This window comes from Nerophis lumbriciformis, linkage group LG36 (genome assembly GCF_033978685.3).
Source record: "Nerophis lumbriciformis linkage group LG36, RoL_Nlum_v2.1, whole genome shotgun sequence".
Taxonomy (NCBI): domain Eukaryota; kingdom Metazoa; phylum Chordata; class Actinopteri; order Syngnathiformes; family Syngnathidae; genus Nerophis; species Nerophis lumbriciformis.
Genome location: NC_084583.2, coordinates 5,796,092 through 5,810,365, shown reverse-complemented (window position 1 = coordinate 5,810,365; position 14,274 = coordinate 5,796,092). Strand labels below are relative to the sequence as shown.

The following is a 14,274-nucleotide window of genomic DNA, read 5'->3' as shown; positions in this document are numbered from 1 at the left end:
TAAATGGGTTATACTTGTATAGCGCTTTTCTACCTTCAAGGTACTCAAAGCGCTTTGACAGTATTTCCACATTCACCCATTCACACACACATTCACACTGATGGCGGGAGCTGCCATGCAAGGCGCTAACCAGCACCCATCAGGAGCAAGGGTGAAGTGTCTTGCCCAAGGACACAACGGACGTGACTAGGATGGTAGAAGGTGGGGATTGAACCCCAGTAACCAGCAACCCTCCGATTGCTGGCACGGCCACTCTACCAACTTCGCCACGCCGTCCCAATTATTAAATTATTAAATAGTAAGTTGATCCATCACCCCTTGTTATGATTGTTTGATATACAGTAACCCAAAACAAGTGAAGTTGGCACGTTGTGTAAATCGTAAATAAAAACAGAATACAATGATTTGCAAATCCTTTTCAAACGATATTCAATTGAATAGACTGCGAAGACAAGATACTTAACGTTCGAACTGGAAAACGTTGTTATTTTTTTGCAAATATTAGCTAATTTGGAATTTGATGCCTGCAACATGTTTCAAAAAAGGTGAGGGTCACCACTTTGTGAAAAAATGTTGGAGCAAATTGTTTAAGAACAACATTTCTCCACCAGCTCATGCAAGGAATTTAGGGATTTCACCATCTACGGTCCGTGATATCATTAAAAGGTTCAGAGAATCTGGAGAAATCACTGCACGTAAGAGGCAAGGCTGAAAACCAATATTGAATGCCCGTGACATTCGATCCCTCAGGCGGTACTGTATCAAAAACGGACATCAGTGTGTAAAGGATATCACCACATGGACTCAGGAACACTTCAGAAAACCACTGTCAGTAACTACAATTCTTTGCTACATCTGTAAGTGCAAGTTAAAACTCTACTATGCAAAGCCAAAGCCATTTATCAACAACACCCAGAAATGCCGCCGGCTTTGCTGGCCCGAGCTCATCTAAGATGGACTGATTCAAAGTGTAAAAGTGTTCTGTGGTCTGACCAGTCCACATTTCAAATTGTTTTTGGAAACTGTGGATGTTGTGTCCTCCGGAACAAAGATAAAAAGAACAATCCGGACTGTTATAGGCGCAACGTTAACATGGACGCCCTTCCTTATTTCAGCAAGACAATGCCAAGTCACAGTGTGACTGGCCTGCCTGTAGTTAATGACTATTTGGAAAAAAACAAACACGTTTTTCAGTACGAACATTAAATATCTTGTCTTTGCAGTCTATTCAATTGAATATCAGTTGAAAAGGATTTGCAAATCATTGTAATCTGTTTTTATTTTCAAATGACACAACGTGCCAACTTCACTGGTTTTGGGTTTTGTATTTACAAACCCAGTTGAAGAACCGATCAAGTTCGTAAATCGAGGTTCTACTGTGTATTGTTAGAAAAAGTATTGCAATTTATTTCCATATCGATATTTTTCCCCACCCTTACACTAAGCCTCATTTGAAATTGTTGGAAAATAGTATAAAATGGGACCTTTCAGTAAATCTAGCCATAAAAACCAAATAAATCATGCACCTGACCTGCTGCGACGACCCCTGATGGGAAATAAGCTGAACGATTAAGTTAACAGAGGCACACTGCCATTAATCTCCATTGCAGCTCATCATTCATAGTAAAACACATTCAAGTAATTAGGCGTTCTGACAAAAAAAATCATAACGATGAACTAAGTGGCTGCACACTCTTAATCGCTTCCTCTATCACTGTGCACACTGGGCCATGAGTCACCCTAATGGCTACCGCATTGGGAACAGTGTGATGGGGATGAGACAGACTACAAAGCGGTTAACCAAGTTGCTTTTGTCTTAGCTGACCATCAACAGAGCAGCAAAAAATTGAGCTATGATAAACACACGGTATAAATATGCGTATTTCCAAAACAACATATCCACATACTTTATTATCTACACTATACACGTATAAGCCACACAGGTTTAGCACTACTATAAAAAGCTAATAAACAAAACCAACTTTCAAGAGGATCATTAAAGTTATTATTAAAAATTGACTGCAGTGGCTATTATCTTCCCAATGCACTTTTTTTTTTACAGCTTCATCTAGAGGAATCGAACTGTGCACACTATAATGTCCAGTCATAAAAAATAAATTCCATGCCGATGGTGAGCAAGTTCAATAAGTTGACTTGTTTTCAAGTAAGTCAAACTTTTGACGGGCCTACATTTTGCAAGTGTAAGTCAATATAGTAAAGAAAATATGATGAAATAACATACTGTAAATTTTTTCCTACACTTTCAACCATGCGGCTTATAAAACACAGAGGCTAATTTGTGGATTTTTTTCTTTGCTGACGGCTATCATAGAAATAATTTCCTAAAAAAAAAGCAAAAACACAGTTATTGTTTGCACTATGGCACCATCTTTTGGAAAAATTTCCTCACTGCAGCTGCTGCAGTCTCCTTCTACTTAGTGCTTTCAACAACTGGAAGTAGAAGTGGCGTTCAGTCTTCTAGCCGTTCATAGCGTTTCTACTCGTATGAATTATTCATACATCACTAAGTTTTACAGTATAACTAAAAGGGTTTTTACTTACTAAACTGTCCCATGTGTGATGTCTCTATGAGTGTTTTCATGCATATGTGTACGTGCCATCGTAATTCGCATTAGCTAAATGCTAACACGGTTAAAAGTGTCTGTGTTAGCATTAATAACTTACAATGGCATTTTTCTTGTATTGTTTTAGTTTCACAAATTCCACAGTAAATGTACAGAAACATCACCATGGAGTTATTGAGTCTGTTTAGTTGATTGGAGAGTGAGTTTCCGCAACTAGTGGGTTCATGACGATGACTTCTGTTTTGTTTGATCAGCCGTTTTACTGCAGTGTTACAGGCACTGTTTAGAAACAATTAAACAATTAACAATTTAAAAAATGACATTTACAGAATCTTACTGTGTAAATAACTAATTTTGCAATGTTTATATCTGTGGCTTGTAGTCCAGTGCGGCTAATATATAGAAACAATATTTGTTTTCTTCTAAAATTTTGTGGGTGTGGCTTATAGACCAGAAAATATGATAAAATAACATACTGTAAAGTCCGGACTATAAGCCGCTACTTTCTTCCTACACTTTGAACCCTGCGGCTTATAAGACACAGAGGCTAATTTATGGATGTTTTTCTTCGCTATCGGCTATAAAAGAAATAATTTCATTAAAAAAAAAAGCAAAAACACAGAGTTATTGTTTGTACTATGGTGCCATCTTTTGGACACATTTCCTCACTGCAGCTGCTGCAATGTCCTTCCACTTAGTGCTTTCAACAACTGGAAGTAGAAGTGGCGTTCAGTCTTCCTGCCGTCCATAGCGTTTCTACTCGTATGGAATCTTCATACATCACTAAGTTTTACAGTATAACTAAAAGGGTTTTTACTTACTAAACTGTTCCATGTGTGATGCCTCTATGAGTGTTTTCATGCATATGTGTACGTGCTATCGTAATTCGCATTAACTAAATGCTAACACGATTACAAGTGTCTGTGTTAGTATTAATAACTTACAACGGCATTTTTATTGTATTGTTTCAGTTTCACAAATTTCTCAGTAAATTTACCGAAACATCAACGTGTAGTTATTGAGTCTGTTTAGTTGATTGGAGAGCTAGCTTCCGCGCTATTCACTGTCAGTAACTACAGTTCGTCACTACATCTGTAAGTGCAAGTTAAAACTCTACTATGCAAAGCCAAAGCCATTTATCAACAACACCCAGAAATGCCGCCGGCTTCGCTGGGCTCGAGCTCATCTAAGATGGAATGATGCCAAGTGTAAAAGTGTTCTGTGGTCTGACGAGTCCACATTTCAAATTGTTTTCGGAAACTGTGGATGTTGTGTCCTCCGGAACAAAGAGAAAAAGGACCATACGGATTGTTATAGGCGCAAAGTTCAAAAGCCAGCATCTGTGAGGGTATGGGGTGTATTAGTGCCCAAGGCATGGGTAACTTACACATCTGTGAAGGCACCATTAATGCTGAAAGGTGCATACAGGTTTTGGAGCAACATATGTTGCCATCCAAGCAACGTTATCATGGACGCCCTTGCTTATTTCAGCAAGAAAATGCCAAGCCACATGTTACAACAGCGTGGCTACATAGTAAAAGAGTGCGGGTACTAGACTGGCCTGCCTGGAGTCCAGACCTGTCTCCCATTGAAAATGTGTGGCGCAATATGAAACCTAAAATACCACAAAGGAGATGCCGGACTGTCGAACAACTTAAGCTGTACATCAAGCAAGAATGGGAAAGAATTCCACCTGAAAAGCTTCAAAAATTAGTCTCCTCAGTTCCCAAACATTGACTGACTGTTGTTAAAAGGAAAGGCCATGTACACAGTGGTAAAAATGCCCCTGTACCAACTTTTTTGCAATGTGTTGCTTCCATTCAATTCTAAGTTAATGATTATTTGCAAAAAAACATTATGTTTCTCAGTTTGAACATTAAATATCTTGTCTTTGCAGTCTATTCAATTGAATATAAAGTTTAAAAAGATTTGCAAATCATTGTATTCTGTTTTTATTTACGAATTACACAACGTGCCAACTTCACTGGTTTTGGGTTTTGTAACATTTAATACTTTAGAAAAGCTCGCATTTCGAAAAAAATATATTTTATATTTTATTGTTATTGTTTGTTTTATTCGACTTTGAGATTTAAATGTTTACATTCCAATTACAATGTTGAAATATCCAAGAAAAACTAATTTATTGCATTTGAAAGGATAAACATGCATTATTATTACAAAACCCAAAACCAGTAAAGATGGCACGTTGTGTAAATCATAAATAAAAACAGAATATAATGATTTTTAAATCCTTTTCAACATAAAGGCATTTGAATAGACTGCAAAGACAATATATTTGATGTTCGAAAAGAGAAATGTATATTTATTTTTACAAATAATCATTAACCTAGAATTTATTGGCAGCAACACATTGCAAAAAAGTTGGCACAAGGGCATTTTTACCACTGTGTTACATGGCCTTTCCTTTTAACAACACTCAGTAAACATTTGGGAACTGAGGAGACCAATTTTTTAAGCTTTTCAGGTGGAATTATTTCCCATTCTTGCTTGATGTACAGCTTAAGTTGTTCAACAGTCCGCGGTCTCCGTTTTCGTATTATACGCTTCATAATGTGCCACGCATTTTTAACGGAAGACACATCTGGACTACAGGCAGGCCAGTCTAGTACCCGCACACTTTTACTACAAAGCCACGCTGTTGTAAGACGTGCAGAATGTGGCTTGGCATTGTCTTGCTGAAATAAGCAGGGGCGTCCATGAAAAAGACGTTACTTGGATGGCAACATATGTTGCTCCAAAACCTGTATGTACCTTTCAGCATTAATGGTACCTTCATAAATGTGTAAGTTACCCATGCCTTGGGCACTAATACACCCCCATATCATCACAGATGCTTGCTTTTGAACTTTGCGCCTATAACATTCCGGATTGTTCTTTTCCTCTTTGGTCCGGAGGACACAACGTCCACAGTTTCCAAGAACAGTTTAAAATGTGGACTCGTCAGACCACAGAACACTTTTCCACTTTGCATCAGTCTATCTTAGATGAGCTTGGGCTCAGTGAAGCCGGCAGCGTTTCTGGGTGTTGTTGATAAATGGCTTTCGCTTTTCATAGTCAAATTTTAACTTGCACTTACAGATGTAGCGACGAACTGTAGTTACTGACAGTGGTTTTCTAAAGTGTTCCTGAGCCGATGTGGTGATATCCTTTACAATCTGATGTCGGTTTTTGATACAGTACCGCCTTAGGGATCGAAGGTTTACCAGTTCGAACGTTAAGTATCTTGTCTTTGTAGTGTATTCAATTGAATATAGGTTGACAAGGATTTGCAAATAATTGTATTCTGTTTTTATTAATGATTTACACAACGTGCCACGCCAACCTCACAGGTTTTGGGTTTTGTATGTATTATCGTTACATCAGTGGTTAATTTTGTCTCAAAACAATAATGGCAATAATTTGTAGGTCAATGTATCGTCGAGCAAAATATGTTATTAGCCCAGGCTACTGGTATTGAGAGTTTCGACAAAACATCTGTTCTCCGTTGTTTTTTCCAGCACAACAAACCACTGTTTCCTGCTGGCCCGCCCAGTGCAACCACTGTCTATACTCGTCCACTGAACCGAACCACAGCACAAATTGCCCCATGGGATTAGTCACTCACTTAAACAACCACAGTCTTTTCTACAGTAGCTCACCTCAAGGAGAAGATCATTCACATCTGTGCACAAGGTCTATTTAATACTTTACGACTCTAATCATGTTTGCTGCCAACACTACATCCACCTTGAAATTGAAATTGGAAACGACTTCTTCTCGACTATCAAACCCTGATGAGGATGTGAAAAGAGACGATGTGGACGGCGCACTGTACACAAGCTAATGAGATCGGAGCACAGAAGACACAGGTTAAACATATTCAATTATACTGCAAGAAGCAGTGAGGTCGGACAGGGCTAAGGCTTCATGGAGATGATCTTAGCTTTGAGACACTTATTACGGATATATTTTCTGGAATAAAAAACTGTTTGAAAGGCAAATCGAAGCCTTCAGGTGCCATTCTTGGCTTGTTTAATGAATTATTGCTATGCTGTTCTAATGTTTAATTCTCCAAGCAGGCAAAAGACGTTGATATAACGTTGATTATACAATCATGTCTTTTAAATCTGACTTTGAAACAACATTGCAAAATGGTTGTATTTGTAAACTGAGACAACATTGAATGTGTAACGTTGGATCCACGTTGTTGGTTGGGAAATTACCAAATTTCAATGTTCAAGTCAACGTCACAACCTGACATTGAATAAATGTCGTCAAGAAGCATGTTGTTTCAACGTTGTATTTGTGTTGAATAATATTGGTTGGGAAATGACCACAATTCAATGTTCAAATCAACATCAAAACCTAACATTGATTACATTGCAATGGTCAAATCAACATCAGAACCCAACATTGATTAAACAACATTTTATTTGTGTTGTATAATACTGATTAGGAACTGACCAACATGTAATTGTCATATCAACAACCCCAAAAAAGGGACAAGCGGTGAAAAATGGATGGATGGATGGACGTCAGAACCCAACATTGATTAAACGTCAACTAAAAGCATGTTGTTTCAATGTTATGTTTGAATTGCTCAACGTCAGGACCTAATTCAACAAGTTCTCAGCATTGATTCAATATCTTGTGCCTGCTGGGCTCTCTGACAATTCTCTGACCAAAGCCAACCGGTTTGTGCATCAGCCATAGGATTATGTCAAACCTACATGGGGTGCTGGAAAAAAAACCATTAACATAAAAATTTTCAAAATCAATTGATGATTTCCAAGAATCCATGAGTAAAACGAGGTTTGGGTCATCTCCGGACTTACGCGATGCACATATACGGCCTACGTGAGCAGCCAAAAGTAGCTTTTGGAACCTGTAACCTGATTTGAAAATGTTTTTTTGTAATTTTTATACCAAATATTTTGAGAATAGTTTTAAATCGGAAGTTGTGTTGAATCGACAATCAATTCTAAGTCAAATCGTCATCCCTAAAATCCTAATCGAATTGGGCTTTTAGATTAACATCTCTAAAAATTACAGAATTTTATTTTATAAAACTTTGTGGCTCGGTAGTGCATGTATATAGCAGTATTACATTACATTTAAATGATGATAATAATTACAACTATTTTGTTTCTGTTTGCTATCAGCACTCACCTGCCAATGTGCTGTTTTGATAGTTTGTAAAGGTGTCAGATTAAAGCACATAAGATCAGCCCAAAAACATCCGATCTTATTTGCTTCCAATAGCTTATAGCTCGAGATCAAAATAACTTAGTTTTCCAACCATTGGAACGGAGAAAGTGAGTGGGAGGTACAGTGCTGAGAAGAAAGAGCGGATGGTATTCATTGAATTTAAGAAATAATCAAAAATATGACCAACCGTGAAGCTGACTCTGCGAGGCAGTTCGAAAAGAGCAACGTTAGTCCATCCATCCATCCATCCATCCATGTTTTACAGCTTGTTCCGTTCGGGGTCGCTGGGGGTGCTGGAGCCTATCTCAGTTGCATTCGGGCGGAAGGCGGAGTACACCCTGGACAAGTCGCCACCTTATCGCAGAGCCAACACAGATAGACAGACAACATTCACACTCACAGTCACATACTAGGGCCTGTTTAGTGTTGCCAATCAACCTATCCCCAGGTGCATGTCTTTGGAGGTGGGAGGAAGCCGGAGTACCCGGAGGGAACCCACGCAGTCCCGGGGAGAACATGCAAACTCCACACAGAAAGATCCCGAGCCCGGGATTATACTGAAGCATAATAAAACGGTGCACATTTATCCATTCAAATATGGAGAAGCTGCTGATGGTGTGTTTCACGGAGAAGCAGAGAAAGAGATAGTGTCAGAGTCCTAATTCCAAGTTAGATGCTGTACATTATTATTACATTACATCAGGGGTGGGGAACCTTTTTCTCTGAGAGAGCCACGAAAGCCAAATATTTTTAAATGTATTTCCGTGAGAGCCATATAATATTTTTTAACACTGAATACGAAGGTCCTGGGCAGTCCTCAGTTCAATCCCGGGCTCGAGATCTTTCTGTGTGGAGTTTGCATGTTCTCCCCGTGACTGCGTGGGTTCCCTCCGGGTACTCCGGCTTCCTCCCACCTCCAAAGACATGCACCATGCATAGGTTGATTGGCAACACTAAATTGGCCCTAGTGTGTGAATGTAAGTGTGAATGTTGTCTGTCTATCTGTGTTGGCCCTGTGATGAGGTGGCGACTTGTCCAGGGTGTACCCCGCCTTCCGCCCAAATGCAGCTGAGATAGGCTCCAGCACCCCCCGCAACCCAACTAATTGTGTGCATTTTTAAGTAAGACCAACATTTTTAGAGTATAATAAGTCTGTCATTCTTTTTAATAACATTGTTATTCTGAAGCTAGCCAATAATAAATAAAATACTTCTTACCATTAAAAGGCATGAGAATGTTTTATATTTTGAACGTTATTTTTAACACTGTGATTACCAGCGGAATTATTCATTACTTATCGTGTTAAGCAATGTCAGCTAAGATTTATCTGAGAGCCAGATGCAGTCATCAAAAGAGCCACAGGTTCCCTACCCCTGCATTACATCATAAAAATGCTGTAGTTGTTTGTACTACATAGTATTGCCTTGTTTTTCATACAATATTTGTTATCTAAAAGTTAGTTTTTCTTTTTAAAGTACCAGGATAATAGAAAAACAAGTTGACTCTTTATGCTGACTTGTGTTTGATTGTATCTGTTAAACCGTATCCAATTGTATTTATAATCCACAAAGTATATGAAAATACCATCTAAACACCCACAAAATGCCAACGTTTCAGGCGGCCATTTTGAGTATTCTGCTTTGAATTGCTTCAACAATTTCCGTAGATTCGGTGTCGGATGAGGAACGATGGGAACTTGCCTGCACTGACAGGTCGGCAGATCAGTCATACTGGTGGAAATACGCAAAAACGGGAAAAAGAAGTGCTGTTTATTATTCACAATCCCTATGTAAGACGAGAGCACATATGTTTTTCTTTTTTTATGCATTCAAAATCCTCTATAGATTACATTTTAAAAAGTCAGCTAACAATTACGTCAACGGGCACTTCTATTATGCCCACAAAGCCCTCTAAATAACCATCCAAAACCCGCCAACAATACTCCATTTACATGTCGTGACCTGAATATTAACCAAATATTAGCGATATTGTTATTATAAGCGCTTTACACAGGCAAACCATTTTGTAGCGGCGCATTGATCACGGAGAGCTAAGCTAACTAGCTTATGTTGCTATATTCATTGAGCCAGTCGGTGTCCTCCAGCTGTATCAGTTGGTTAAAATTAATTTTAAAATAAAAATCATGCCTCTCACCTGGATAATAGGAAGATTTAGCCATGAATCAAGAAGTTGTTCATCTGTGACATTCTACTTATAACAGCAGATAGGGAGAAAGACACGACAAGACCAAAGACAAACGTCTGCTGCAACTTTGCTAACCCTTCGTGTGGATTATGGTTATTTCTTCATCTAAACGGGAAATAAGAACATCATATCAATCGGCATCACAGTAAGGGCAGACATTGTACAGTAAGTGAATGTTTGATTATGTTTGCAGTTAGTTTTTTTTTCTTGTTTAGCACTTAGTTATACTGCTAGATGGTGCTTAGTGTTTCACTAAAGCTGGAAGAAAAAAGAAAAAAAAAGCTCATCATTCCCAAAGTAATCATTGTTGGCTCTCACTAAGTCTGCAGACTTTGCATTGTTGTTGATGGGGAAGGGATCTGTGGTTCCCAATTCTACAACATCCCGTGACTGGCTTGCTCATTATCTCTCAAAATGGCTCAGAAATCTCTGTGAGATTCTTATTATTTTTATTATATCTGCTTACTCACAAACTTTGTAAGTATTGTGTTGTTCAAAATGAATGATTGCTTCAAAAAAGAGGCAACTTGGTTTTTCATTATACTGGTACTTTAAAAGGCATGTTACATGTTAAAATTGTGCTAATTTGGGGGGGACGATTTTATTTCATTTCAATTGGTGGCATTGATTTGAACTACAAGTGTTTTGAGTTAAGAGCTTTGTCACAGAACTAATTGAGCTCATAAGTTTAGGTACTTCAGTAAAATGTAAGTATTCAATTAAGTAGCATTACTGTGCTCTTGCCAAAATACACTTTCAAAAGTACAAAACCCAAAACCAGTGAAGTTGGCATGTTGTGTAAATGGTAAATAAAAACAGAATACAATGATTTGCCAATCCTTTTCACCCTATATTCAATTGAAGAGACTGCAAAGACAAGATACTTAACGTTCAAACTGAAAAACGTTGTTATTTTTCGCAAATGTTAGCTCAATTTGAATGTGATGCCTGCAACATGTTTCAAAAAAGCTGGCACAAGTGGCAAAAAAGACTGAGGAAGTTGAGGAATGCTCATTAAACACTTATTTGGAACATCCCACAGGTAAACAGGCTAATTGGGAACAGTTGGGTGCCATGATTAGGTATAAAAGCAGCTTCCATGACATGCGCAGTCATTCACAAGCAAGGATGGTACGAACAAATGCCTGAGCAAATTGTCGAACAGTTTAAGAACAACATTTCTCAATGAGCTATTGCAAGGAATTTAGAGATGTCACCATCTACGGTCCGCAATATCATCAAAAGGTTCAGAAAATCTAGAGAAATCACTGCACGTAAGCGATGATATTACGGACCTTCGATCCCTCAGGCAGTACTGCATCAAAAAGCGACATCTGTAAGTAAAAGATATCACCACATGGGCTCAGGAACACAGAAAACTACTGTCAGTAACTACAGTTTGTTGCTACATCTGTAAGTGCAAGTTAAAACTCTACTATGCAAAGCGAAAGCCATTTTATCAACAACACCCAGAAACGCCGTCGGCTTCGCTGGGCCCGAGCTTATCCAAGATCAACTGATGCAAAGTGTAAAAGTGTTCTGTGGTCTGACGAGTCCACATTTCAAATTGTTTTTGGAAACTGTGGACGCCGTGTCCTCCGGAACAAAGAGGAGAAGAACCATCCGGATTGTTATAGGCGCAAAGTTCAAAAGCCAGCATCTGTGATGGTATGGGGGTGTATTAGTGCCCAAGGCATGGGTAACTTACACATCTGTGAAGGGACCATTGATGCTGAAAGGTACATACAGGTTTTGGAGCAACATCTGTTGCCATCCAAGCAACGTTTTCATGGACACCCCTGCTTTTTTCAGCAAGACAATGCCAAGCCACGTGTTACAACAGTGTGGCTTCATAGTAAAAGAGTGCGGGTACTAGACTGACCTGCCTGTAGTCCAGACCTGTCTCCCATTGAAAATGTGTGGCGCAATATGAAGCCTAAAATACGACCACGGAGACCCCGGACTGTTGAACACCTTAAGCTGTACATCAAGCAAGAATGGAAAATAATTCCACCTTAAAAGCTTCCAAAATTGTGTCTCCTGTTCCCAAGTGATTACTGAGTGTTGTTAAAAGGAAAGGCCATGTAACACAGTGGTAAAACTGCCCCTGTGCCAACTTTTTTGCAATGTGTTGCTGCCATTAAATTCTAAATTAATGATTATTTGCAAAAAAAAAAAATGTTTCTCAGTCCGAACATTAAATATATTGTCTTTGTAGTCTATTTAATTGAATATAAGTTGAAAAGGATTTGCAAATCATTGTATTCTGTTATTATTTACGAATTACACAACGTGCCAACTTCACTGTTTTTTGGGGGTTTGTACAAATAATACAATTAAAAAAAATATTGGTTGAGTTAAAACTCACCTATTCTAGGTGGAGACACAACGTGGTGGTAGTATTTTACGAGCGAGGGCGTTGGTTAGCTGTTCCAAAATTAGCTCAACACACACCCATCTCTGCTCATTATCAACAAAGCCACAACACAAAAGAGTCACTTTGTGTCAGCAGGAAAGCTATCACACATTCCTTTTGTGTTTCCTGCTATGGCGGGACCTCACACGCGTCAGACATCCAAGATTTTTCCCACCGTGACGTTTGTTCCATGCCGTCTTTCTTGTACAAATGTCAGCTATTTCAAGACAAAAAGGTATCTTTTGGTAATAATCATTTGCTAAAGGGTAGAATACAATTTGTCTAAATGATACATGGCAAGAATAGCATTAACTTATTTGAAAAAAAGACAATGAAAGCAGCTTAAATAACTGCTTTATGTTGGCCCCGAAGACTGTAAACCAGGAGTCTTCAACGTTTCCGAGGCCTAGGACCATCAAACTGGTGGAATGGGAACACTCGACTTACATTATATATCTTATATTAAAAATGTGTTTTATATTAAACTAGTCCTAAAGTGGTTTCTGACTTATCTCTCAACTGCTTGTTTTTGTGTCGTGTTACAAAACAATCTATTTTTCCGATGCAAACACTTACAGAGCCTCTCAAATGCTGACAACATTGACAGTTAGAGTGGAACTTCGATTCACGAACTTAATTGGTTCTTGAACATGGTTCGTGAACCGATAAGTTTGTATAGTGAAGCAAAGTTCCACATAGGAATCAATGTAAACATGAACAAATGGCTCAAGCATCGACATAAGTCGGTATTTTAGTAGAAAAAGTGCACACTTTGAAGACATAATGTATATAAATACTGTGTATCTATATCCAACCAACATAACAGGGGAATAATTGCTTAACAATCTTGTTTTTATCGAAAGAACACAACGACTTACAGCAAGCTTAAATGTCAACACGCACGCACACACAAAAAAGTCTTGTTGGATCAATATAATGTGTACTTAACGACAATATTACATAAATACGTACAAAACCCAAAACCAGTGAAGTTAGCACGTTGTGTATTTCGTAAATAAAAACAGAATACAATGATTTGCAAATCCTTTTCAACTTATATTCAATTGAATAGACTGCAAAGACAAGATATTTAGTGTTCGAACTGAGAAATGTATTTTTTTTTTGCAAATAATCATTGCCTTACAAGTTAATGGCAGCGACACACTGCAAAAAAGTTGGCACAAGGGCATTTTTACCACTGTGCAACATGGCCTTTCCTTTTAACAACACTCAGTAAACGTTTGGGAACTGAGGAGACCAATTTTTGAAACTTTTCAGGTGGAATTATTTCCCATTCTTGCTTGATGTGCAGCTTAAGTTGTTCAACAGTCCGGGGTCTCCGTTGTTCAATTTTAGGCTTCATATTGCGCCACAAATTTTCAATGGGAAACAGGTCTGGACTACAGGCAGGCCAGTCTAGTACCCGCACTCTTTTACTATGAAGCCACGCTGTTGTAACACGTGGCTTGGCGTTGTCTTGCTGAAATAAGCAGGGGCGTCCACGATAACGTTGCCTGGATGGAAACATATGTTGCTCCAAAACCTGTATGTACCTTTCAGCATTAATGGTGCCTTGACAGATGTGTAAGTTACCCATGCCTTGGGCACTAAAACACTCCCATACCATCACAGATGCTGGCTTTTGAACTTTGCACCAATAACAATCCAGATGGTCCTTTTCCTTTTTGTTCCGGAGGACACGACGTCCACAGTTTCCAAAAACAATTTGAAATGTGGACTCGTCAGACCACACAACACTTTTCCACACTGCATCAGTCCATCTTAGATGAGCTCATGGCTTTGGCTTTGCATAGTAGGGTTTTAACTTCACTTACAGATGTAGCGACAGACTGTAGTTAC

General features: G+C 38.7%; 1 protein-coding gene across 2 annotated transcripts in view; it reads right to left on the bottom strand.

The window, feature by feature from the left end:
• Nucleotides 1–14,274, bottom strand: part of mid2 (midline 2) — a 367,099-nt gene that overhangs the window by 286,469 nt on the left and 66,356 nt on the right. The window contains exon 1 of one of the 2 annotated variants that reach the window (XM_061930300.1): nt 7,981–8,100. The exons of the other annotated variant lie outside the window; for it this stretch is intronic. The gene's annotated coding sequence lies outside the window, so the exon portion shown is untranslated. Of the gene's footprint in view, nt 1–7,980; nt 8,101–14,274 lie in introns of those variants that run through there. 2 annotated transcript variants of the gene reach the window in all.